General features: G+C 42.8%; 1 protein-coding gene across 3 annotated transcripts in view; it reads right to left on the minus strand.

Annotated features, from left to right (window-relative positions):
* The window catches only part of LOC116780893 (urea transporter 2-like), a 299,985-nt gene that overhangs the window by 108,242 nt on the left and 168,477 nt on the right, over positions 1-23,266 (minus strand). For 2 of the 3 annotated variants that reach the window (XM_032676270.1, XM_032676268.1), the window contains exon 3: positions 16,461-16,566. The exons of the other annotated variant lie outside the window; for it this stretch is intronic. The gene's annotated coding sequence lies outside the window, so the exon portion shown is untranslated. The remainder of the gene's footprint in view (positions 1-16,460; positions 16,567-23,266) is intronic. 3 annotated transcript variants of the gene reach the window in all.

Below are 23,266 nucleotides of genomic sequence, written 5' to 3' on the forward strand. Positions count from 1 at the left end.
TAAAGGATGTTAGACGGAAAAAAAGACATAAAGAATTAGATAAACAGTGAATGTAACTTGCTGGCCAGTGAATGTAACTTGCTGGCTGAATGGAGGTGTTTTCCAAGTGAAAGCCAACTTACAGGTCCCCAGCTGCCTGCAGAGTTTGGCATTTGGGCTGAGAAGGAGGGTGAGAGGATGAAGCAATTGCTTTAGTTGTTTTTCTTACAGTGTTTCTCAAGTGGCTAAATTTCAACAAAATGTCTCCTCTTGACCCACTGGTCATTGTTTATAGTGGATGGATGGAAGTGGGCAGAGTCTTTTTGGGCTACATAGTGCCAATGCTTCCCATAGCACAGGGTTTATGGAATAGCACAGAACCTTCATAGAAGAAAAAATTTTTCTTTTGCAGAAAGCACAAAGAAGAATCAGGGGTGCATACAGAGTTGTAGAATCATAGAATGGATTGTGTTGGAAGGGACCTTAAAAGACCACCTAGCCCAACCCAGTGCCATGGGCAGGGACACCTTCCACTATCCCAGGTTGCTCCAAGCCCCATCCAACCCTGGACACTTCCGGGGATGGGGCAGCCACAGCTTCTCTGGGCAACCTGTGCCAGGGCCTGATCACTCTCACAGCCAAGAAAATCTTGTCCTACCCTGCCCTCTGGTACTTTGAAGTCATTTCCCCAACATGAAAGGCACAAGAATTGTGCTTCCTGATTCTGCTCTCAGGAACCTGAATAGACTGAAAGTCTAATGAAGGTTGTACTTATAAGACCTGTAGATTTCCATATGTGCATCTTGGTTACCTTTACTGAATCTCAAATGTCTGGCACAGACTAGGAAAACATCAGTTACAAGGTAGGAGAGCTTATTGAAGTATCAGCAAAGCTCAAAGTAGCAAAATGGCTGTTTTCTCAAACCTAAAGGTTTTGTTTTGAAACATGTGGTTATTAATAAAAAAAAAAGCACGGAGCACTCACAGATTCAAAAGGTATGTCTGTACTATGGTCAAAGGTGGGATGATGCCTTGTGTGAAAACAATGGAATTGATGCTGAAAACAGTGCTTCCACTGGAGTTTGGTTGGATGGATCCACATGAATGAACCCCTTAGGGTTCATACCCAGCATTTTGGTCAAGATCTGAGCACACTCACTGCAGTGCTACTGCTGCTCAAAGCAAGCTGATTTGAAGCACTGGGTGCATTACATGAGTTGCAATTCCAGCTCATTTGCAGTGCAGTCATGCCAAGAGTTACCTGCTGTGGTAGGTTCAGGGCTGTGTCTTCTGTGGTGTGCTAGTTACAATGATGTGCCACAGATATAAACTCACAGAGGTGTTCCAACTTTGGGTATCACCAAAATAGCATACCACTAAGTCAGAACTGACCTATTCCTAATGTTCCTCTTGCCCAATGTCAAGTCCCTCCACTGAGCAGTAAGAACAAGGATCTTTTAAGGACAAAATTTCAACATTGGAAAATATTTTAGGGGAGAGTTGGGGCATTTTCACTGAAGAAAGAGGAAAGAACATGACTGAGAGCACACTGAAAAATTAACTGTCTCGAAAAGTGAACCCTATTTTAAGGTTGCCTAATATTTCCAAAAATTTCAGTATAGGAAAATTGAAGTAAAGTGCAATTGGCATGAAAGAAGCAATACTGGTACTATTTTAGAGCCTGACTTTGTGCATGCAATAGCCTCCGGCATGATACAAAGGGCACAAAAGTGTAAAAATAAAGTAAATACTAGATGAGAAATTGATGACTCAGATGATTAATGAGGGATGACAAAAGCATCTTTCTTTTTAAAGATGTATTAAGACAGCAACCAATCTCATTAGCTCACTGGGACAGTGGGTAGTGGTGGGAGAGAGAGCTTTCTCCACATGGTGTATCTGAGTGGCTGAGTAGAGATTTTCAATAGCCAATGCTGTCCACCTGATACCTTTCCAACGAAATAAATACGCTGCAGATCCATAGCCCTGATTTGTGGAGTTAGATGCAAGAGTCACTGGGTGAAATGTGTAGTCAGCACTGTAAAACAGACCAGATCATTGGTCTCTTCTGTCCTTAAATCATAGCACAGCAATGAACATTTCCCTGGTAAAAAACGGAGTCCAGAACCATGAGAATTGTAGAATCATAGAATGATTTGGGTTGGAAGAGACCTTAAAGATCATCTCATTCCAACCTATGCAGTGGGCAGGGATACTTTCTTCTAGACCAGGTTGCTCAAGCCCCATCCATCCTAGCCTTGAACGCTTCCAGGGTCAGTCAGAGCTTCTCTGGGCAACCTGTGTCAGAGCCTCACCATCCTCACTGGGAAGAATTTCTTCCTAATTTCTAATCTAAATCTACCATCCTTCAGCTTAAAGCCATTCTGCCTTGTCGTGTCCATCCATGTCCTTGTCCAAAGTCCCTCTCCAGATCTCTTGGAGCCCCTTTGGGCACCGGAAAAGGCTCTAAGGTCTCCCCTCATTTTCTCCAAGCTGAACAACCCCAATTCTCTCAACCTATTTCCATAGCAGAGGGGCTTCAGGCCTCTGAACATCAAAGACAAAGGCAGTTGTGAGCCACACGAGATCTGTGAGGCTCTTTAGGACCTCATCGTGGAAGGTTATCTCCTTCCACAATGCTTTGCCACAAGGAAGGTCACGGGCAGCACACCCAGGAGCTGGGTGGTGGGTGCACACGAAATGGGCTGTAGCTACCTCTGCTGTCACAGAGCAGAGAGGCCAGAGCCTGGAAAAAGGAGAGGTGCTGCAAGTATGATTTTCAGATGCCTAAATCCAGAATCGTGACGCTGATTCAGCTGTTATGTAGCCCCACAGGAGTTACATTTCAAGGGCACCTCAGGTTTTTATGGTTAATTCTTCCAGATGACTGATTTTTTTTTCTCTCTCCCAATAAATTTCCAGAAATCAGTAATGACTTTGGTTTTCTCCCATGAGATGCATGAGCCAATAGGTTTTCTCAAATTACCTCCAAAGCTAGGGTTTTTGACTTTTGCCATTTTTTACCACACCAGAAGGGAGACCCTTCATTCAAACAACAGAACTCATGCACAAAGGGGATATCCATATCCACTCTTTTCCCTCCATGAGGGTGTCAGATCCCTGGTTTTGGCCTCTCAGGAAACTGCTGTAACCACTAGTCTGTAAAGTGGTGTAGGAAAGAATTCAAGATTCATAGTCAGACAGAGCGAGGTTGGTTCAATTCACTTCCAGCAGTGTACGAGACGAGCTGGATCTGCTGTCAAGGGTAGAAAAAATTGGAGTTTTAAGAGAAAACCACTAAGAATGGCCAAGCAGGAGTGAAAGATTTAGGCAGATATTGTGTTACTGTTCATACAAACAGTATAGTCAATCTTGGAAAGCAGCAGGTTAGTGTTGGATTGCATCATTATTCAAATCACAGTAAGTGGTATTTTGTCTCCTAAAACAGATTTGATTTTTTAAAACCATAGGAAAACACAGAAAGTCACCAAATCAAAGACCCTGTTTAAAGTAAAGATGATTAAAATGCAACATTTGCTATTTAAATTTGTCTGTGACAGTAAGCTGATATCTATCTTTTTTCTCTAAATATAGTATTTTGTTTCCTCTTGAAGTCCAAAGATGGCTTTCTTGTTCAAATAACTATTTATTTGTACAATAAACCAAGTCACAATGTCAGCACTAAGCATCTCTCAAAATTCTTTTTTAATGAATGGCTGCTGTTTTCATAAATCTTTCCCCAGCCCTGAGCAGATCCAAGAAGCCATTGGGAATTTTTTCTTTAATATTCGCAGGTCTTGAATCAAATGTCTCTGAAAAAAAGGGGTTTCTGAATGAACTAAGTTATTTAAAAAGTGTAGTTTCTTCTGGATTTGTGTCCTGTTTTCCTTCCACCCCATCGGAATGACCTCAGCTCTCTGAGTTCCATGAGTCCCCCAGGTGCTGCCGAGGGAATGCAATCGCTATTTACATCCCCAATTCCTGTCCTTCTGAGTACTCTCTAATCCTTCCTCTGAGTCCTAATTAGGATGAAGCAGCACTTATGGCTCTTAGAAATTCATGTGCTGATTAGTGACCAGTAATTTCGTGGATAAAGGCCAGAGCGTGGCTAGAACCGAACAGAAAAGCTTCTGATTTCACGAAAAACACTGGAATTTAATATCTTTGAGACCTCTGCCCTTCTGCCAAAGTTGATCTGTGGGTTTACAGGTTATTGAAAGAGAATGTCAAGTAGCTGGACAGGCACCAAGTATGATCATACAAGTCCCGTTTTCTCTGCTAAACATCACAAATAACTTTTGAAAGAGAAAATTCAATGTACCTGGATTAATCTTATCTCCAGCAGTGATTTAGGAGCAATATATAGAATAACATGCAGCACAAGTTATGTACTGGTGATGCACATCTATAAACTTTTCCAGCATTATTAACTTCTAAACTTCTGGTTTTGATAGCATCCTCCTCCACACAGCAGCAAATTGAAGTCAGCTAAAGAGATAAGCAGCTTATCTATTTTAAAATTGCCTTTTTTTCCCTCTTTCTTGCAGGTACTTCATCAGTTCAAAAACTTAAGGAAAAAGGACATTCTAGGAGAGATTCACTTCGTGAGAGAAAGAAAGAGCAAAATGCAAACACAGCTGATCCTCAATGAATTGAATCTTCCCCCGAAGGCTGTCACAAATAGGTACATGTACTTCTGGCTTTGCTTCTTGGGATTCTTCCGTCTTATGCATCATATGCTAATTATCTCACCAGTCTGCCTGCAACATTTCGTTTGGCATTTTTCCTTCCTCTTGCTTGTAAATTTACATCAGCGAAGAGACAGGGTGAAATTATTAATGAAAATCTATCCACAGGTGCCTTTCCAAAGGAAGAGAGCAGCACTAGCGTATGAAACAGATCCTGCTTTCAGGTTTCCTTTTAATGCACTTCTGTTTAATTCTGAACCTCCCTAATTTGCATAGGTAAGAGGATAAAAGCAGTAACAAGCATCTCAGCTGGTTCTGAATTTCCCTCCACAGACAGAATTGTATATCTGCTGCTCTCTCTGTGTGTTTCTCTCAGGAGACAGGCAGCACGGCGTTCACTCACTGCTCCTGGTTCTCTTTAGTTTCATCCCAAAAAGAGGATTCCCCAATGAGCTGAGACACAGTGGGTGGGATTCCTTTGAGCAAAAGTCTCCAGTGCCAAGATTTTGCAGAGAAACAGGGACTCCATCAGAAGCAGAGGAATGAGATGAATTAGTGGTGAACATGGTGGTGCTGGGTTAGCATTTGGATTTTATGATCTTAGAGGTCTGTGACCTTTAATGACTCTGTGATTCTGTGAATTGTGACCTACCAAGAGCTATTTATCTGGGCTCATGTTTGCTCTGATGAATCGCCCATCGTGACCACTGAGCCCTGGAGCAATGAGGAGGAATCATGAACAAGATATCAGCAATGTCAGAAACAGTTGAGAGGGAACAAAGGAGGAATCATAGAATATCCCAAGTTGGAAAAGACCCACAAGGATCATTGAATCCAACTCCTGGCCCTGCACAAAATAACCCCAACAGTTCCTCCATCTACCTGAGAGTGTTGTCCAAACATTCCTGGAATTCTAGCAGACTTGGGCTGTGTCCACTTCACTGGGGAGCCTGTTCTAGTACCTGAGCGACCCCTGGGTGAAGAGAGCTTTCCTAACACCCAACCCGAAGGATGAGCTTTATTTCCCTCTAGATGAGTATGTACATGCCTGTCTTATCCTGCAGACAGAGTAAACTAGTCTTAGTTGCTCAATAAAGGGAGGTATCACACAGCAGTAAGACAGATGTGGAAGATGGTTGTGAACAGAGGGGGATGTACTGAACTCAAAGCTAATGAGCTGCTTGGGGAAAAAAGGGCAATTTTTTTCCACACTCAGTTAGGAGGTACCTTCTCACCAGGCAGTGACAACACACAGGACAACACCCAAACTCCAATAAGTATAGGAATAGAGGTGGGTAGCTCTTAGGTGCTCACTGCTCTTCAGGTGTTGAAATGTGGGATCACCAGTCTGTCTACAGTGCCCTGCTTTTGAAAGCTCAGTATATGAAAGCTCAAAGCAGGAAAAAATAAATTAATTTTTGGTCTGTCTCTTTTTATTTATTTATTTTTTTTTAAATTTGGTCCTTAACCCAATATACAGACAGGCATTCATTGTCCAGTGCTTCAGCAGGTAGTTTCTCCAATTTCCTATTTGGAGAAACTTTGCTTTCAGAATAAAAGATTCCCTTCAAGTTTTACCTGCTACCATTTGCTACTTATGACTATCCCAGAACTTTCCATCAAAAAAATGTTTTTTATTAAGGAGGTACATTCACTGAACTGCACCCCCTATAAAAAAGAATCAAGCAAGTGAAAAGAAAAACACAGCTTTGAGAAACTGAAAATTTCAACTGCAAATTCAAGGGGGTTATTTTTTTTTAAAATTTTATATTCTTATCTGAGTATTTCCACTTCTTATCCTATTTTTTTTCCTGATTATCAGCTACAGCACAAGAAAGGCTTTTACTTTTTTTCTGCTCAAGAAACCCCCACAATAATCTGATCAAATCTTGCAACGAACCTATGGCTTCAAAACAACCCAACTCTAATATAATTTGCATGAGCCCTATATCACCCAAATGCTCCTGACAATTCAATGAACTTTGTCCTGCATTTCACCAGAATACTTATGAACCATATTGGGCACAGCAGAGCTGTTAATGAAACTGGAACTGAATAATTACAACACGCTCATCCTTGAAGATGCAGGCAGATGTGGGGAAGCGTACTCCATTTGTGTCATTGAAATACCATTGCAAATTACCTCTGCGCTAACTACGTTTAAACAGAAATACAGGGGGGAAAAAAAAGTCTTCCTTGATAATGACAAGACAAAAATGTCCATAAAAAGGAAATAAAGATGACATACTTATTTTTCTGTGACATACATTTTTTACATGGCTTAGGGGCTTTGCTTCCTGAGAGTTTACGTCGTCGTCAACTGTCAGGGCCCTTCCATGCATGATTTATGTACGCATAATAAAGACATCGTGGTTGAGAAACTGATCTGTGATTTCAAACAGCTTTGAAACTTACAGCAATAAAATATATAGCACATGAATAATATAGGCTTTAGTTAAAATAGATCAAATTTTGAAAAATGTGAGGCATATTTATTTTTGATTGCTTCATCTGCTCTTCAACTCACCCCCCCACCCCCCCTGTCAAATTGAATGACAGCTTTTAAGGGAGGCAGACCAAGGATTTCAAATCTTTGGAATCTTCTAAGAGACACAGGCCAAAGATTTCTAATTCAGGGGCCAGGCTCTGTGTAGAGCATTGCATGTGTCTCCTTGCTCCCATTGTAGACCCCTGGGAGTGCAATAGGTAGTGCAAACCCAGTGCAAGCCACCTCAGTTCACGTTGAAAAAAGGACACACTGTGAAGGTGTTGGAGCCTGAATTTAAACCAGCTCTTCCTAAAATGCCATGAGACTTCCCATACCATTTTTGCAGTAAGGCTACTGTGCCACTAACACTACTATGTTGTTTTGCTGGAGTGTCAAGAGGCCATCAGCAGAGATCGCTACGGGCACACACACACCAGGCAGTGATGAGCAGCACTGTGATGGCTTTCAAAGCCATCTCAAAGTCTTGCTAAAATACATCTCACACAGCACATTAACCTGTGCACTTTCCTGCCTTGCCCAGCCAAAAGGGCTCAGTCACAGACCCAGTTTTTCTGGTACTGTTGTTGGTTGTTGGCAGCACGGGACAAATGTGCTTGGCAGAGATCACATCCCTACTAAAAATCTCTTTAACTGATGACTGGATGAAAGAAAATTTTTCATTTTATATGATAAAATCAAGACACAGAAATTCAGTAATTTGGATGGAATGCTGTAGGAAATCTGTGCTAACCAGTTACTAATTCCTGCATTCTTGTCTATTCCCATGACATTATCTGTTTTATAACTCGGGCCCTCTGGTGGTCTAGTGGTTAGGATGCGGCGCTTTCACCGCCGCGGCCCGGGTTCGGGTCCCGGTCAGAGGAGTCCCCCGGGTAGATGGAACTCGTTAGCCCTGTAAGGCCATCCATCTAAGAGAAGGTCACTCTAAACAAACCTACATCCTGAGGACCTCACTGCCACTGTCCAAGCTTGCTCGGCCCCGGCAGATGAACCTTAGGATTAAAGGGTGGGCTCAGCTCAGCGCACGCTGTGTCTCACCTAAAAAATCCACTGCGCAGGCTCGAAGGGCAAAGACCCTTCCCAAATCTTCGTTCGCGAAGACTGGCCATACAATGTTAGAACTTTATCAGGTGTCTAGGGAAATTTTACTGGTGCTGTGTTGCAGTCACATTTCAAAATTTGTCTCTGTTCAGGTTAATGAAATGAAATGGAGGATTGGATCGTGCTTAATGACAACAAGAACATGACAAAGGTGCAAAACCCTTCAGGAGTTGTCTCCAAATCTACATTAAAGTTCTCATTTGGCTCTGTAAGTAGCGAAGGGTGACAGAGGTTCTTCATAGCCTCAGAACCTATTTTAATTATCCCTTCCCTGGGTAATTATTAACAGGGGAGGAGAGAACTGCCTGAAACTGTAAATGCTAATGGGTTCCCCTGAGACCATGAGTCCAGAACATCAAGGAATGATGGGCTAACGGCCTCTCCAACACGTTGTTGCTGGCTCGGAGGTGGAATGCTGCACTTGAGACGCTGCTGATATTCCTCGATGACTTGAGGACTAAACCACATGTCTTTATAAAAACAAAGCTCTTCTTGCACTGCAAGATTCAAGGGGAAAGGAAATTGTGTCGCTAAGACTTGGGCTTTTGACACAGTTAAATGCTGTCAAAGCAGATAAGGAAGGGAAGGTAGAAAGGGGACCTGAAAGATGTGGGAGCTGTGTCTTCACCGCTGGTTAGGGTGTTGCTTTTTAATAACAGCTCTACAGCTGATTTGTGAAATAAAGGTGGCTTCACAACAAACAGAGAAGGGAAACCTGTTCATACTTGTGCCATATCAAGGGCATGACAAGCCTTATTAAAAAAAATAAGAGTCCTTGTGGGACTAAATGTGAATCTGTGCCTCAAAAAAGTCAGGTCCTGAGGTGTTATCTCAGGTCTAACACATCAGGTGTTTGTTAGATCATTAACTAAGAATATTATTCAAAATCACTCAACTCCCTGTTAGGTGTTCCAGGTGTCAGACGAAAAGCACCTTTGAATGGGCTGTGATGAGCAGGCACTGATCTTAAAAAATAATGATTTTACTATTTTATTTCTTTCAGAAATCTTTTTAAACCAGTTCTGTTGTGCTTGAAAGGAACTTAGCACGTAAGTGCCAGGGCAGAGGATGGAGGCAGAGGAAGTGATTCTTCCACTTTCTCACATGTTTCCCCTGAGGTCCTCTGTCCAGCAGAAAACAGTCTGAGGAAAAGCCCTTGCGTGGCTTGGAGGTGGCATTAGAATATGAGAACATTACAACCAGTTTGATCTGAAAGTAACTGAAAATGGGATTGTTCTTCCCAAGTTTTATGCATTGAGTTCACAAGACCTTTTTTTCAACCTGTCCCAACTCACCACTTAAACTGAGAACTGGCTATTGTTCATCCCAGCTCACACCCCACCCGTGAGCCACCTGGTGAAGCTGGAGGACCTTCTGAAGAACCCCATGAAGCCAGGGGCAGAGCAAAAGGCAGTATTTGGGAGCCAGATCCCTGGCTACCCCACAGGAAAATCAGGTCATTCAAAGGTACACAGAAACATAGGAGCTGATGTCGAATAGTGTGTAGGCATGTTTGTCACCATATGGGCCACATCTTCTTCTCCTCTGCATTTTACACGGGGTGGATGGTTTGGATTCTCCCACATGATCAAGCTCACGGGGTGATCCCTAAAACATGGTTATTTCCGGAGAGAGAATTGACAGAAAGCTTTCACAGGCTGCCTGGAGGAGGACTGGAAAGGCCAAATACTCTTAGAGATTTGTGAGCAAGTGAAACCTGGTGCATTATTTTCTAGAACCTGTCTATATATGGGCTCTTTGGAGGTCAGTACAGAAAGAAACCAAACTAGCTCCAGAACCATCATCACTATCTCACCTCGTTAGTGCCCTGGGGTTAATGAATCTGCATTTATCACCATATTCCCCTGGCTGTTGGGCTTTGGGGTCCCAAAGCTGATGTACTGGCATGGTGGAGACATGACCCTGGTGGTGAACAGGGCAAAAAACTCGAGGGTCTCTTCCAGCTCAGGATGTTATGTGATTATATGAACTGCTGGAAAGCAACAGAAGAGTGCCTGTTCTTGCACAGACAGGAGAGGAGAGGGAGGGGTGGCAGTGCTGGGGACTCAGGCTCAGGGTTGGACCATGCCCCCCCCCCGGTCACACCAGACTGATTTAGGCCCTGCTGTCTCTCCTGTGCTGCTGCTCCCCATATCAAAGGCATAACACTGCTGCTTTCTCCCCCTCTGTCCTCTGCAGCTGTCACCACCTTGTGCCAATAGTCCAGCATTAGGAGTGTTTTGAGCTAAAAAGCCCTGCTCGGATGATCATGCTTATCTCAGCTGAAAGGCTTTCAAAGCCCAGCTTAGCCAAAATATGTGATACACAACATGAGTCCAATCATCCCCCTCATAGTCATCTATGAAGAGCTGTTTTTTTCAAACCAAGCTTTTCCATTATAATTTTCTTCCATTCTTGTTTCAGCTCACTAAACATTAACCACCATGACCTACTGCATAAACCCAAACCATATTAAACAGATTAGGTTTATAGCCAAATCCTAACACCCTATTTGGGGAATGGCTACAATGCTTGGCTGTTTCTACGGTTCTGTGGGTTGGGGTTTTTTTTTGGACAAAGTTAAATCTTTACTTGACTAAAAAATTTTGCATGTGTTTAACACCACACTGCTAAAGCAAAACACATAGACGGAATCAATCCATTTGTTTAAGAACAGTGCTGAAAATTAAACCAAACATAAACCTCAAACCTATCTCCAGTATATATCCAAAACCTGTAAAAAGAACTGGAGAGTTTTTACGAACTACCTTGTCTTTATGTGTATTTATATTTTATTGTCACGGGTTGTATTTATGTCTCTGCCTTTCAATTTACATTGTGGTACAGCATAATCACATGCTTTCCCATGGATAAGAACCCACTACTCCTAACAGAGCTGCCAGCAAGCTGACGTAGAAAAGAACATTGCTGAACATCACAGTTTTAGTTTTCAAAGGAAGAGGCAATGGAAGGTGACGGGTGGGGGGAAAAGCCCCACAGGATGATACCAACTGACAAAAGGATAAATAACAGGTCCAAAAATTCAGATAAATCATCATCAACTAGGGGCATTCTGAGCAGTGTCTCCATAGAATCAGACCTATGCTTGGGGCTATTGGATGTTTTCATCAGTAATCCAGGATTAGATATAAAGTCACTGCTGCTGGAATTTGCAGCTGATGAAGACTGGTAGAAGTATAAATAACTGCAGGGTTCATGTAAGCCAGATCACTGGTGAAGCTCTGATTATTTGGGCAAAACACGTTTTAACACAGCCAACAGCAATGCAGTCCATGCGAGAACAAAGAATGCATATTTTGTTCCTATCACACAGTTATGAGACTTCATATGTAGGAAAGGAACAACCCTCGGGCAGGCAAGGAATGTGAGGGATGCTTGTACAGGCCAGGTTATGATGGGTGAGCAACTCAGCCTGAGCTCTACCTCACGCTGAGACTCTCAGCATTCGTAATTTTTCCAGGGCACATAGGGATCCCTGAATGGAGAGAGATGATGCTGTGATGTCAGAAGGGAGATCCAAGCAGACGTGGCTGACCTTGGCTAGAGGGGTGCCTTCCAGCCCCCCACTACCAACAGTAGTGCTGTGTTGTGTAAAGCCTGTTGTGCCCTGGACAAAAATCCGGGAAATAAGAACGAGGGAGCTCAAGCCAGATAAACTATGCCTTCACAGCAATACATGTGAAAGTATTTTAATTAAAATCTTGACTAAACGATACAGTCAGTGAACAAGGAACACGATATAAATATGGCATGATGAATTCTTGAATAAGTGAGTATGAATGATATTGCTTAAAGATACGAATTATAACGTGCACAAAGAATTGGAGTCTCTGCTGTAGCTAATACTAAAGGAGCCTGTTTGGAACTAAGTTTTACCTGTAATCCAGAGACCAAACTTTCAGCAAAGATCTTGGAGCAGGCAGGAACCTCCGTCTGACCACAAGTTCAGGGTAGCAAGGCAAGCAAGTCTACCAACCTCACTGGTTCTTGCAGTCTGTGTACCTGTGCAAGACCCTGATTAATTACATGTTTCTGACACATCCCACTTCTGACTTCTCTCCGCCTGTTTTTCCTTTACTGGCTTTAGTCAACCAAACGTACTTGAGAGCACAGCCCACACTACTACAGAATAAATGCTCTGATGGCTATTAGTCTGCAGAGCCAAGATGCATCTAAATCTGTAGGTATTTATGTGTGCAAAAAAATCAGGATGAGTGAAAGGGTTATGCATCCTAGTTTGTTCTCTATTAAGAATGCAAATTAAAAAAAAAAAAAAAAAGAAATGTCAGAAAAGCTCCAGACAAGAACAGCAGAAAATTCCCAAGAATGGGAAGAAGAGGCCTTTCAAACTCATGCTGCCTACTTGGACAAGGAGATGGAGAGGTAATTTAACTACTGGGGAAATATTTGTATGAAGAGAAGAACACTTTTGGAAAAGGGTTTTTTCATCAGAAGGGGACCAGTGTGATTTAGAGTGAGGAAGATCACAAGCCAGAACAAACTACTAAGGAAAGCATCATGTTCTCTGTTTCACCCTTCCTGGAAATCAAAGTTGGATGTGTCTCTGGAAGAGAATTTTCACTGGACACCAATTACTGGAATCAATCTTGGGAGCAGTTGGGTGAAACTTAGTAACCTGTGACATAGGTGATCTAGGCAAGATGATCCTCTGGCCTTAAAATCCACACATCCTGGGAATGACGAAGAGCAGAGACCTATATAGCAATGGAAACAGATCCAGAGTGTAAATGCTAGAGGGGTAGAGGAATGATGTCCAAAAGCTATGATGAGGAGTACCGTATCATTCACTTCTTACACCTAAATGTCAGCTGGAGGTTAAGTGGATGTTTTGGGACCATGAGGGTGACATAAAGCCTGTGTGCATAGGGCAGATGCACATAAGCCTTACTTCCTTACCAGGTTCCTTTAGTGATCTCTCCTTTCCGTACTTGGAGCTCTGGAGAAGGAATGTGCTCTGTCCAAAGAGGAATTACATTAAGCAAGGACAAGGTGCTGCGCAATTACCTCGCAGCACTGGTAATTCCATTTTAGCTCAGTTTGTGGCTTGCTGTATTTTTGTCAATCAAGTTGTCGTATTTCATGAGTGGAAGAACCTATTTTATCAAGCCTTCTCTCAGCTCATGGTTTACTGCAAATGTTGTTGGTTTACAACATGTTTTATTGCTGAATTTTCTACTGGGCTGTTACTTGCTTTCAGTAATGAATTCCAGCCTGCTTATTTATTTAGTTAGTTACTGATTTTTAGGAGTTTCACAAGAATTATGTGTCACAGAGAGGTATTTTGGCTAATTCAAAGAAGCAAATTGCAAGAGCAGGAAACCTCAGCATGTGAATCAAATTTCGTAAGAGACACAAAAAGTGCAGCATGTTCTCATCATGGTGGAGGTCTGTACTGAGATAAAGAACTGCAGGTAGTGCCATCCCAATCCCATGGGGACTGCAGCAGGTCAACTGGCTGGGCTGACAGCTGAAGCTGCAAGATGTTAGTCACAGAATCTTACAATGATTTGGGCTGGAAGGGACCTTAAATCAACCCCTTGCTGTGGGGGAGAGGTGCTCCCTCACTGATCAGCTTTGTGGCCTCCTCTGGACTTCTGGGCTTGTTCCAACAGCTCCATGTCCTTCTGCTGTTGTTTCCCAGGGCTGGAGGCAGCTCTGCAGGTGGGGTCTCACCTGAGTGGGCAGAGGGGTGGAATCCCCCTCTCCCCTGCTGCCCACGCTCTGAGATTAGCCCAGGGCACGGGGGGTTTCTGGGCTGTCACTGCACTTTGCCAGGTCATGGTGAGCTTTTTATCCATCAACATCCCACCCCAGGGCTGCTCTCAGTCCATTCTCCACCCAGCCTGTATTTGTTCTTGATTATTAATAAATAATTTTCATTTGTGAATGAAAAAGAGTCCTCTATAAGGAAGGTGAACAATATTGTTCACTAGGAAAGTGAGGCACACAGCAAGGTGAGTTGCTATTCCTGTGGTCTCTTAGTAGACTAGTGGCAGTCACAAGTAAACAGGGCAAACTTCCTTGAGAAAAGATGAAGTCCCACCCAATCCCTTGCAAAAAAAGCCTCATTTGTCCCAAAGCAGGGAAATCCTTCCTTGTCTGCAGCTGACTGGGAGGACCACACATACCTGAAATGAATGATACAATCACTAAACACAAGATGCTTGACTGTCTCTTTAAATTATATCCAAAAGGCTTTTTTGATCCCAGATCTTGATCTTGAAACTAAATTTTGAGATGTAACCTGTCAAAGTTGTCAGTAATCAGGAAGGGGAGATGCCCTGCCAGCCTACTAGACAAATTTTTAGAAAAACATATCTTTCTTTGAATATTGAATGAATCTTATTCTTTCTGAGTTACTTTCTTATCTGAAAATGAGTTCTTCATTATTACTTATGCTTATTTCTCACTGGGGTAACTCTCCTACCTCCATGGGTATGACAGGGTTAATGTGCAAATGAATGCTGGATGTGCTGCATAAGTAAGTCTTATCTGAAATGCTAAATTATCTTTGTCACTTGGAACCTCTTTTAACTTCATAACTAAAAAGGGAGGAAAAGAAAACAGAAGAGGAGGAACGGAGGAAAAGAAAACTCCAGGGTTTTTTTAATTCTTTGTTGCAAAGTACCAATTATTCCTGAATTAGAGGAATTTTTGGTGAGAGAAAACACTGCTGATATTTTTCTGGGGATATTTGACATTTATCCCTGCAAGATGAAGGTCAAACACCGTGCAGGCAACACTTCCCTCCCCATCCATCACCAGACACTGAGCTCTCAGGCACATCTCTGCTGCCAGAACTGACTCCTCAGAGCTCAAACATGGAGACCAAACCCTGCTACAACTCGAATGCTCCAGCTCTTCCTGGACGTGGAGCTCTGTGTAACCCAAAACTCACATCCCTGCAGCGTGATTTCCCTGTCAGAGCTTTCTCACACACTAAGAAAGCCTGGAATGACCAGCTACGACAGCACCACCTCCTAAAACATGTCATATTATTGTCTTTCTCCACACGGCATGTTCCCCACTTGCACAAGTGAGCATTTGTCCTGGTTTGTCAAAGCAGCAGCAGAAGCCTTCAGTGTTGTACTTCTGACATTGACCAATGCTAGATAGCCTCCAGATGGTAAAAAATAATCTTCACAGACCTTGGAGGCACTGATGTGGTACCATACCAGCTGACACCAGCTGTTGGTTACCTAAACCTTGTAATTTTTATTTTCCTTAATGTACATCAGCTGCAGAGCTTATTGTCACATAACATTTACAAATGTCTAAACTCTGTATTCTCCTCCAAATCAGGAATTTTTCTCGATACCAATCCACGATGCTGCAAATAAATGCTATCACACACTGGGATATTTGTGTTGACCCTTTAAAATGCATTCACAGAAGTACTCAGAGGACTGCACAAGGTGTAGATGAACAATTTCACTCAGAAGTATCATTCCTGCGTACATATTCGTGAGAGGTCTTTTATTTACTGAGCTAAATCAGGAAAAATAATCATCCCCCATAATTTTTATCTTTAGAAGCAGAATAATACGTGCCAAATCAAACATGTAACTTATCCATCTTTCATAGCTTTCTTTGTGCCCTATAACTGCACAGCAGCTGCTTTGTCAAATGACCAAGAAATTAGACTTTGGCAAAACAGGGGTTTTCATCAGCATATGACCTTAAGATAACATTTACATTTCAGGAGATGCTGTTCCAGTCAGAACAGAACTGCAGGGCAAACTCACATCTCTGAATACTCAAGGAGGCATCCGACAGAAAAGCTAATAAACGCACCAGATTAGTACAGTTTTATTTTCCATAAATCTGGGACATGCTCAGCAATGTCAAACCGGTTCCCATGCCTTTAAATGAATAAATAAACCCAACCTTACTCTGAAGCTCAGAAGTGAGGTGGAATTCATTTAGCTCATTACCATTTAAATGATGGATGGGTGGGGTAAACTCTTTTCTTTTGAGGCAGGGGACAGACAATGCGGAGAGGAGAGCAATGGTATTACCTAAACGGGGGCTCCCAGGCTTGGATGATTGGATTCAGATGTTTCCAAGGAAATTATTTGCTCCAAAAGGGCTCTTTGGTTACTAACAGGTATAGCAATCATATTTAAAATGTTTTTACTCACAGTCAGGCTCCTATATCTTCAGTCACCTAGGATTTACTGGAGAGTTTATCCTTGGGCTGCTCTGTTGAGAGCAGAGAATTCAGGTGGGTGTTTTCAGAGGGTTAAACTGCCAAGACATACAAAGTGAAAACCAACATATTTAGAGGAGAAATATTTTGCTTTTGCCATTTTGGCTATAGTTTATTTCCCACTCTTACAGTAGGTCAATATTTGCCTCTCTTAACTTGAAGAGAAAGGGAGTGAGGTAACAGGTAGGGATTTTTTTGTTCGTTTATTGCATGAGAAAAAGAGGTACCTGGATAGCTGAAAACAAGAAGGTTAGAACTTCACACTTGGTCCAGGATGAGTAAGAAACATTTCACTGTTTTGTAAATTAATTTATTTCTCCATCAGCCAAGTTCTGATGAGATGAAGGAATGAAATGGTAACTTATTCTTAACTGTCTTATTTAAAAGAGATAAAAAAGGGACCCCAAAAGAGAGGAGAGGAGATTTCATATGTGACCCTTATGCTGCAAAATCACAAATGACTTGCTTTATTTCTGCTCTTCTTTTGACCTTGGAAGCTTGATGTAAAATCTCCAAAGGTTTCCTGAGCACCCACAGGTCTCTTCTCACCAGTTTCCAGGGAGCCAGTGACTCACTGACTCGAGTCAGAGCTGTGGGTAACTTTTTGGTGTGTACCGGGCTGTCAGACATAAGTGGCAACATGAGGAGAAGGGTGGAGATAGTTGTGGGAATAAGGGACATCTTACTCTTTATAGAACCACTTCTTCCTAATAAAAGAGCTCTTTAATAATTTGTCCCACACGTGGCTTTACTCAACCCAGTCAGCGTTAGTGGCCATCAGAGTGGTGACAAACTCTTTATTATCCCTGCCAGACCCTAGGACAAGCATTTTCCAATTGTTTGTGTCCGAAACCTGATATTCTGCCTAGGCTTTTTCTTCCTCTTTTGGGATGTTTCATACCCCTCTGCACACTTCAGACCTCACCTGTGTTGAAGATGAATATGGTCTGAGCTCCTTAGCTCTGAGCACACCCTCTCCTACTTCCTAGGTTTCCCTTCAAAGTACAAATAAGAAAAATACAAATTAGAAGTCTTTTTTTTTTTTTTTTTGTTCTTTTCTTTCCTGCCCAGGAACAACTCTTGCACCGCCATAACTTATCACAGGAAAATATACCTGATCCAACTGATCCTTAATTACCTTATTTTGGTGAAACAAACAATGATGGAGTGAGCAGTAAGGAGGAATTTGGATGAAGAAAGATGGAACAACTTGTCATCCTGAATACCAGAGGGTGAGCAGATGTGAGCAGATTGATAGTACTGGTGGGTCTGTACCAGTGACAGTGGGAAATCTGATGCAAAAAGGGCACTAAAGTAGAATGATTGGGGGTAATTATTTCAGGCAAATTGGGTGTGCCAGCAGAAACCATCCTGGGAGAGAGTTTGACACCCAGTCCAGGAGGAGAACTAGAGCAGGAAGGGTGCAGGGTTGGTTGCTGGTGCTTGTCTGGATGGTTCTGTAGAGAGGGACCTGCAAGGGTGGAGAGGGAATGGATGTCTTTTTCTCCTAAATAATGTAAAAAGGAAAATAACCCCAGGTGAATTTTCCTTGTCTCAGGTGTGGACTCTCTGACAGACTTGCCTGCTGCCGTGGAGTGTCACTAAAGTGTCTAAACTGAGTCCACCTTTCTTGAGTCCCCCTTTCTTAACAGTAACAGAGCTCCAAGAAGGTCACTTCATCTGAGGGGCTCAGGGTTTTTTTCCCTTCCTTCTTGTTCTAGAACAACCTAAATTTCTTAACACAATCAGAGCACTGTGCCAACTGCATTGCTTTTGGGAAGGACTTTAGTGGGTGAGTTTGGGATTTCCACTGAGAAAGGAAGTTTTCTGAGAAGAGTTTGTTGATGGCAGGTTTGTAAGTGGCTTGGCTATTTGTGGACTGACCTGTTGGCATTTCCTCTGTTTCTTTTCCCTCCAGTCGAGGAGTGTACAGCAGGAATACTTTAACACACTCAGATAAAATGAGATGAAAAAAATATATTAGAAATATATCTGAAGATTAGAAGAGATGGCAAAAGGACAGAGAGGAGGGACTATTGCTTCCACAGCACCACAGAACGAAAACATCTGTTTCCAGTTGACTCACATTCCTAAAGATGCACTAGTCCTTGATCAAACCCATCCAGTGGAACTTGTCTGACCTGTGGGGTTTATATCAATATTATATGGCTGGCTCACAGGCAGCCATTCACTGACCAGGTAGCTAAGACAGCTGAGTTTTTTGCTTTTTCTTTTAATTTTATTTTAAGGAGTTAGGTTGCATTCGCAAACCACAAATTACATTTCTCTACTGTTGACAATTGTTGACAATGTGGATGTCCCATTGCTCTGGATTTGAACCTTAACCACAGTGCTGTGGCCTCTGTGCCCAACTTTCAGTTGCTGCTCATCAGCCATCCATGCCTCTGATTCCCTGGCACAGCAGGCTGGACTCAGGCAGGCATGCTGCACCTCACCGTGCTGCAAGTGCTTTTGTTTTTGTTGGCTTGGGAAAACCTGCTGGTCTCAGTTTCTTTTAAAATATTTTGTGCTAAAGAGAGGAAAGGAAGCTGAGCTGCAGAGCCTGGGGGCTCCATTCACTGCTAAGCTTAACTTCTTCGGGTCAGCTGCCAGCAGCTACCAACACTGTGTCTTCCAGCATCTGGTGTTTGAGGGTGATTTGGTAAAGCCCTCCACCGTGTGCCTCCCTCTAAGCCCATAAGTCATCCTCCTGATTTCAGTGAGACTACTCTCAAATCATTCACATGCTTCGACTGTAAGTGGAGGTGGAAAATGGAAACAAAATGAAATACAGAGGTGTTTTCCTTTTTATGTGTTGCCCACAGTAGTGAATGACTTTGTTGATACTGACAGGTCCTGCAGCCACAATATAGTTTCTCAAAAAATTTAAAAAAACCCCTCTTGTTTAGTTTCTGAGGAATGAACAAATGGGTTTCCTGACGTAAGTTTAAAGTTTGATTCCTCGTATTTACCGTGGACCACACTCAGATTAGGATTACTCTAGGCAGCATGTGGAAAGTGTAATTAAATAGCATATTACAAGCTGAGGTCTGGCAATATTTTTCAATTTAACTTGAGCAAAAAGTAGCAGTTTTTCTGGCCAGTAGACCAGCATCTCATCACCTTTTCTTGCACCCAGGACATATCCACAGGTGGATTATATGAAGCCTACCTCCAGGAAAAAAATCAAACTTGCATCTTTGGCACAGACTAAAACACCTCATCTGCTTCTCTGCCTTGTCTAGGATGTTCTCTGTGTAAATCCATACTTAACCTCTGCACAGGGTGTTGGATTTTAACAGCTGGAAAGGCCTTCATACAGAAGTACAGTTTTAAGGTCAGTCAAAAAATCCCAAACATTGCAGATGGTGCACTGGTGGCTGGACATCATTTGAAGAGACCCAAATTACCCTCTGGCTCCCAGAAATGTCCCTGTTGCCTGGAGTGCAAACTTCTTTGACCAATTAGGGTGCTTATGAGAGAAAATATGGTAGGACAGAGGCAAACAGAGAAGTGACCCCGGGGTAGTCCAGTTATCCTCCAGAGAGCACTGCACACGTGCTTACTCCTGCCAGTCCAACAGAGGTTATCTCACATTTTCCTCTGGACTGGGTCTGTGTAGGCAGTGTTATCACAGAGGGGTGACATACCAAAAATGCACAGTGTTGCTTAGTTCATGGTGGTGTGTTCATGTGCTCTTGACTACTGGAATTCTGGGGCTGTGACAACTAGAAGCTACTGTAATGCTGATGTTACAGGGTTTGCCTTCTATCCTGTAAAAAAAGATTGTCCTGTGATGTAGGGATCTGGAAACTCCTCTGAAAGGCACATGTCCTTTCCTGTAGAGGATATGGATTCTGTATCTCATATTTTCTGCTGAGGATCCAGGGAAGCACCCCTTGGCTCTCTCATGCTGATGAGAGTTTGCGAGCAGTGAAGGAAGGGGAGAAAGGTCTTACGAAAGACTCAGACCTGATCTGGAAGTGATTGAGACCTGTTAAGCACAGAGCCATTTTTAGACCTCTGCTGTATAAATATAGTTCTTGCCACCAGCACCTGCTCTACCAATAAAGTATCATCTGTGAGGTGTCACTCACTGACATTCAGTGTCACATACAGAAGCAGGCCAAGCATTTGCCGAGCTGAGTGTGTTCTCTACAGGGAGGAGTATAGATACGGATTATATGACCTGGATAACATTTGACAGAATTGTGCCTCCATACATGTTTGCTCAGCACCTTATGCAGTGAAGATCCCCCAGTTTGGAGCCACAGGACATTACTGTAACACGAGTATTATTTATGTTGGCAACTGAGAGATAGATCATGGATGAGGAAAGAGAAGAAGCATTGCTAGTGAGTGAATTTGGGTGTTACGTCCTTCATAGCATCAAACATCTTAATATTAATACAAGGCTGCACTGACCTAAATACAGAAGAGAGATTCAGTCCCAGAAGCTTTATTTTCCATAAAGATCTTGATTTTCAGAGCTCACACATATTTTTGTACACTTTTGTGGCTCAAAATTGCTCCTTTCTGCATGATAAATGCAGTTCAGTGAGTGATGGAAGGATTTTCCTCCAGGAGAGAAGAGAGGTAGCAGAACTGCAGTTCCCATACCTAGCAGGTCACACAGCTGCAGCAAAGGACAACTGTTTACCCCTATAACCCACTCATCTCTTTTCATTTCCCATGTGGGGAGAGAACTGCTCTGCATCTTATGGTTTGGGATTGCCTGGGACAGGTTTGATATTTCAGTCAGACTTTGACCATTGCCTGTTCCAGTTCAACTGTGATATACCAGGGCAGGCAGCTTGGGCTCAGGGTGGAGGTCCCAGCAGTTGCTCGGAAATTCCCACACTGAGCTTGTGGGCTCCTGTGCTGCAGTCACTGCAGGTATTCACCAGCATCACTGACTGCACCCTGCAGGTATCTGAGGTGAGCAAGCACGTGGAGGAGGTGATGCATCTGAAACCTCACTCCCTGGCCACGTCACCACCACTTACCCCACTCAGCCACTTGCTGGACACAGGGATATTAAGGGCACTGCTTTCCACTCCCGGCTTTCATAAAGAGCAATTGTGATTCTTGATGCTTTACAAAGCATCTCAGCTTAGCTACTCAACTGTGGGCATGCAACCTCCTTTATCTTTCCTCTTGCTGTCCCCCATCCTCTCAGCAAGCACCTGCAGTGGCTTTCAGCATGCATTCATTGTTTCTCTCTTGATTGCTGCATATATGTTCAAATTGTTATTTCCCAGCAGATGTATCGTACGAAGGTACTAAATTCCCACCCTTCCCACCCCTCCCTCAGAGCTCTGACTGCTCACACAGAAGCACCAGTTTTATTGTAACAGAGCTCAGCATTTAAGCTTCATTCTCAGATTTGTCTGTCTTAAAACAGAAGATGTTATAAATATTGGCGATGGCGAAGCAGCAAGCGTAACCTCCAAATCTCCCCTGTTCAGATCAGATGTAGCCTTCCTGCTGTAATCATTCCTCTCTCCCCCCTCCTCCCCTCCCTTCTCTCTCTTTTTGGATATGTGTTTCTCTCTGACTGTGATTCTGCAGTGGCAGAAAGGGGTCAATCTATCTGTAAAAGATGGACTCAGCCAAGCTTTTCTAGCTCTTTCCTGCTGATGGCAATTATCCGGAGGTTGGCAGCGGTCCCAGAAACCTGCAGTTCCTGCAGTCCTGCTGCTGTGGGCCTGCTTCACAAAGCCAGCATCCTAAGAGGATCACTTGGTGTGATGCCCAGGAAATGACAAACAGAAAAGGTCACACGTACTCCAAAAAGATATACTGCTCGGCAAATTTAATTGACATTGTGCAGCTTTTAAAAACGTCCCTGCAGACATTCCAGCATTTAACAGATGCAAGCAAAGAACAGAAAAATAACAGGGCTTTAGAGAAAGGGCAGGAAAAATACATTCTGTCCCCCCAAAAGAATTTTTTCATACCCCAGTAATATCCTTTCACATGGTCTATTGGATCAGGATAATTTCTCGTTACCCCTGGCCTGGCAAGTGAAATCTGCCATCCCATCCCCCAGCCTTCCTTCCTTCCCTCAAACACACTGCTGCTTTTTAAATCATAGAGCTTTCATTTCACAGGGTAACCGTCCATTTTTTTTGTGTTCTGTTTTTCTTTTCCTTGCATATTTGTCTGTTAAAATATTGTACAAGGAACCAGCTCCCCTGTCAAGGCTGGTGCTGCGCTCTGTGGAGGTTCACCATTGTGTCCTGTGTTATCTAGCCAGAGGGGAAAAATTCTGCCTGTATCAATGAGTTCTTTCTTTAATGAAAAGTAACAGGAGATCTGTGGAAATTTAAGAAGGTGTCAGATATCTAACGCTATTAGCAAGAGGTGGTGGGAAAGCAGGAATGATCAGAGTGAATTTAGAATGGAGGCAGGTGGTCCAGGTTCAGCAGGGTCTGCCCTCAGCAAGAACTTAGCTCTGCCTTTTTTATTTATTTATTTTTTTCTCTCTCTTTTTTTTTTTTTTTTTTTTTTTTTATTTCAGCCTCCTTTTGCTAAGACCAAATTTAAAATCGATTGGATTTTCTGGTTTTGTTTTTAGTGTTCCCCAATCTGATGAAAAACAGTGGGAGAAAGAAAGAAGTATAATGACTTCTTGAGGTAAAGCAGATATGACGCAGCAGAGCTTGATACCTGCTCCATTTACATCCATGAAATTTGGGATGGAAGGTACCATCTTCCCTATATAGCTGAGACATA

This window comes from Chiroxiphia lanceolata, chromosome Z (assembly GCF_009829145.1).
Source record: "Chiroxiphia lanceolata isolate bChiLan1 chromosome Z, bChiLan1.pri, whole genome shotgun sequence".
Classification (NCBI taxonomy): Eukaryota; Metazoa; Chordata; class Aves; order Passeriformes; family Pipridae; genus Chiroxiphia; species Chiroxiphia lanceolata.